Source organism: Diabrotica virgifera, chromosome 1 (assembly GCF_917563875.1).
Source record: "Diabrotica virgifera virgifera chromosome 1, PGI_DIABVI_V3a".
Lineage (NCBI taxonomy): Eukaryota > Metazoa > Arthropoda > Insecta > Coleoptera > Chrysomelidae > Diabrotica > Diabrotica virgifera.
In genome coordinates, this window is record NC_065443.1 from 44,815,506 (window position 1) to 44,820,391 (window position 4,886).

General features: G+C 31.6%; 1 long non-coding RNA gene across 1 annotated transcript; it reads left to right on the forward strand.

Annotated features, from left to right (window-relative positions):
- The first annotated feature begins 2,240 nt into the window (after positions 1 to 2,240).
- LOC126887878 (uncharacterized) lies at positions 2,241 to 3,236 on the forward strand. Its single transcript, XR_007699255.1, has 2 exons — positions 2,241 to 2,438; positions 2,937 to 3,236. It is a non-coding gene; the product is annotated as an uncharacterized LOC126887878 (long non-coding RNA).
- The last annotated feature ends 1,650 nt before the right edge of the window (positions 3,237 to 4,886 follow it).

Genomic DNA, 4,886 nt, shown 5'->3' on the forward strand with positions numbered 1-4,886 from the left:
GGACTATTCATCAAAATGCTGGGAGCTGCTACTTTCCCGACCGCTCAACTGAAAACAAAAAAAAAAACAGTGGCAGTCGATTCAATTTAAATTGTGTTTACTCAGTACTTATAAGTGTTGTTTAGTGAGAACTGTATTAGGTTCGAGAAAAGATCAGCTTTTGTTTCGTAATTATAACAGTATTGTTAATATTAATTATTGTTTTGTACGGTAATATACTCTCACCGGCACAAAATTCCACCACTAAAAATTTTTGATTAAGTTTGACAATTTATAACTTTGTTAGTTGTACTCCAATTTTCAACATTATTGCCTTATCAACATTATTATCATTTCAACATTATTGCATTATTATCAGTTTGTAGGTACATATTATATAGGGTGAGGCAGATAAAGGGCCTATTAGAAATATCTCGAGAACTAAAGACAATTGAATTATGAAAATTGGAATAAGGGGGTTTTGAAGACTGATCTATTTAATGAAAATATTTTCATCTATTTGGTACTTCCGCTTATACCGGAAGTTGCTTATAACTTCGTTTTTTTAAATGGGACATCCTGTATATTTTTACATTTTTGGATTCTCCTCGATTTCTTCTTTCTTAAAATATAAGGTTTTGTAATAATATACATGGTAGGTTAAAAGATAATTACGTTTTCTTATTAATTTCGTAGCAATATTCCCACCCTGTAGGATTGTAGTAGTTAGACATAATAAACTCTATTTATGTTCAAATGATTTTTAATATATTCTACTATTGTTAACAATTATTAGTGTAGCTAAATTTTTAATTTTAGTATACAGGGTGGGTCGAAACTCGGAATGAGTATTTTCTGAGTTTTCTTAAATGGAACACCCTATATTTTAGTATTGTAATGAAATGATATTTCATGGTACTTTTTACTTCTTAAGCATTCCTTATACCTAACTGCTTTAGTTTGTGCTTAATTGTTAATCGCACCAACAATCTTAACTTCGATGGTATTTTGATACCTCAACCACTATTGGCAATTTTAAGTATCAGTATAGATTAATATGTATTTATTTCCAACAAATTATTTGTGACTGAATATTTTCACGGCCAACCTAATACAATTTCACCTATTTTGTGTTGCAATTAATGTTTGGCTTTAATCACCAATAACTCACAAATTAAAGAAGTTAGGTATAGGGAATCTTAAGAAATTAAAAAGTACCATAAAATAACATTTCATTACAATACTAAAATACAGGGTGTTCCATTTAAGAAAACTCAGAAAATACTCATTCCGAGTTTCGACCAACCCTGTATACTAAAATGAAAAGTTTAACTATACCAATAACTCTTAACAATAGTAGACTATATTAAAAATCATTTGAACATTAATAGAGTTTATTATACCAATCTACTACAATCCTACAGGGTGTTAATTTTGCTACGAAATTAATAAGTTTACGTACTTATCTTTTAACCTACCCTGTATAATATTACAAAACCTTATATTTTAAGAAAGAAGAAATCGAGGAGAATCAGAAAATGTAAAAATATACAAGATGTCCCATTTAAAAAAACGAAGTTACAATCAACTTCCGGTATAACCGGAAGTAGCAAAGAGAAGAAAATATTTTCATTAAATAGTTCATACCTCAAAACCCCTGTATTCCAATTTTCAAGATTCTCTTAGCTTTAGTTCTCGAGATATTTCTAATAGGCCCTTTATCTGCCTCACCCTGTATTAATATCGTTTGTTATTATTCCGGTGACAAAAAATTCTTGCTTAGATGGCATTATACGGGGGTGAATGGAAGCATTATATGTAGCACATATAAGTAAAAACCGAGCAAGTGCCAAAATGTTAGTTTTGTGGAAACGCCCAGGTTTTACTTTAAGATGCCTATTAGTACAGTCACTGAAGGTTTTTACCTCCGATTTCGTTGAACCTCCATCGATTTTCATGAAAATTTGTGAGTAGTTAGAGGATACCTCTAGGAACAAAGGTGACATGATGCCAACTTGCGCTTTTACCCTGGGGGTGGATGCCACCCCTTCTCGGGGGTTGTAACGGTTCACGTTACGAAATTAGCTCTTTAATTATTTTTATAATTATTTTCCCTTAATCTCATTTAAATTCTCTAATTTTCTCGTAAAAGACTACTTACGTGACGTCATGCTTCGGTGATGGAACGTACTATATACGCCACATATCGAGAAATATTACTTCGCGTTCTAAGATAAATTTGACATTTCCTAGTGGGAGACGTCAAGTTCACTGACCACTTGATTTGTGAGCCCGGAATAGGTAGGTCACAGTACCCAAATGGCGGAAGCTTTCTCTTAAGTACTAAGCCTTTTTTGGGAAATAAAGTTCCCTAGGATGTACATGGTGTTCACAGTGTTTTCCCAGAATCCACCCAGTATTTTATAGAGGAAAACAGTAATGAAGAACTGAGAGATCCGGTAAATAGATACATATTTTTTTTGACATCATGAGGTTAATGGCATTGCATGTTACATTATTTTTACATCTAATAAAATATTTCTTCCAATTCAATTTTCCTAGTCAATTTATTCAGTGAATTTAGTAGGTATCTTTTAATTATTTCAATATCTTTAAGTAATACTCATTCAGAGAAAATCCTAACCTTAACTTTTAGCTATTTATCTATAGGTATCTTTGATATCTGTATATTTTATTGCAACATCTAATAAGTATCCTAGAATTATTTTAAAGAAATCATATTTATTCTTTACTGTAATTTGAAATTGTCACATATTTCGCTCTGAAGGTCAAATTTTGTCATCTACTATCCAATAATGAAAGTTTTTCTTGTATGTTAATGGCCCTTTTTACATTACAATCTATACTAAAAACCACTTCTTAGTTTCTCTTTTTCTCCTTTGACTTTTTCCTAGACTTTTACATTGAAAACTAAGACTGGGAAATATTTGTTTTAGCCTTTTGGAGAAATAATACACTACAACATGGGAAGTCATAGACCCTCATCCACCTGAGAGGAACCTATTAAGGCTCCAGTCAGTCAACCTGGGAGCAAGCAGGAGCGTTTCAGCTTCATTTTCATTTTTTTTACACCTGGACCTACAGGAGGTTCAGTTTTACACTACCAAGGTGCTCATTTTCCGGTATGCGGTAGCAACCTTTTGAGAAGTCAGTTGGGATTGTTTGGGAACAATAAGTGTTTGTGATAATAACTTTTTGTATATGGTGTTTCATATCACAGACATTTGGTTAATGTATTACGTTTATTAATTATTTTTCTCAAGATTTAGCTTGAATTTATTTGCTGTTTAATATAGGTACATAGGTATAAGGTTAGTAGGTTCCCAAACTGTTGCATCTACGGTAAGTTCTTGTGCACAGGAATAAGCTTAGAAAATTAGGTTTTTATACGTTATTGGTTTGATATTTTTATTTTGTAATATTAGTAGCTTGTTTCCCAGATATTTCGTTGTTCTATTCGCTTAACTTCATTTGTTCGGTTAATTCGTCGTTTCGGTATTTATCTTAACTTCATTTCTATAACTTTTATTCATTAATTTTGCTTAATTCATTATCGTATCTTCTCTTAGTCAGGCTTGTGCCTATTTATTTATATATTTTCCATATTTGTCGGTTTCAATTTAGTGGTACATAGCAAGCGTACTATAACCATTTGGTAGAAGTCTCATGTGAGTTGTACCCTATGTATAAGTAAGAGATATATCTTTTTGTACATACATATAACAGGACTGTTGTTATATGATATATCATGTTGAACTATAACTTTTGTATAACTTTGTCATTTTAGAGTCACATTATATTCAATTTGATCTAACTCAGAGATTGTCAAAAACTAGTAGTTATTTTTAATAAATATTTACTTATTTTGTATATCATTGATTTTTATTATTCCTTTATGTTCATTATTACTGATTTAATATATTTAATATTTGACAGCAGTGTAAGATACCTGGGAGAGTGACCGAAGACCATTTTCCTGGCGCCCATGATTTGTTAGTTTTATTTATTTTGTTCGTCTTTAGCAATTATTCATCTTTATTCATTTTCAGTACATTATTCTTATTTTATTATTTCACCTTTTAGTCATCATTACTATCTACTTAGAGCTACTGTTCTTCGACAGGCATGCAAACGAGCCGTATCCATCCTTGAGTGTCAAGTTGTTCTCTTGCATCTCTTGCTAGCCAATTCTATTCAGTTTGCCTCTGTCTCTTCATACTTCTACTTATATCCCTTTTACTTCCCCTTTCCTCAACTTCATCATCATTATCATTATATCCTCCCATACCAGTATTACTGCAAAGTAGTATTTTTCCTACTTCAACTTCTCAACGTAGAAGCCACCTCACTCTCCCTTCATTCTTGTACCATTAGCTGACAATAAGTTTTTTGCCTTTTCTACTTCTGTTGGAGTTTATCCCTCTCTTTGCATTCACTCCAACAGAAGTACTTCTTTTTGTTTCAATAACTTATTACCTTCACATACCACTTCTCATATATGTCGTGTAAGAAGATTCCGATATACAGATAGTGTTAGTTTGTCGTGAAACACCATATTATACATGATCAAAACGAAAAAGGAGCACTAACTTAATGTGTTGTAAACTGTTTATTATATTAGGTATAGGTGCTTAAATATTTACGTCCACCCAGCATCTTCGCTTTTCTCCTATTGAATAAAAAATCAAAATTTATATTAACATTTTGGAATCACATTTATTTTGTTATTGAATTTCTGTTCATATTTACATTAAAGTTAAAGAATTAATGATGAATTTTGATGTAATTGAAAGGCCCTGAAGACGTAGAGTTTATCTCACAGAGATTCAAATTGCTAGGGCAATAACTTTAATTCAAGAAGGTTACTCAAGACGCCATATAGCAGA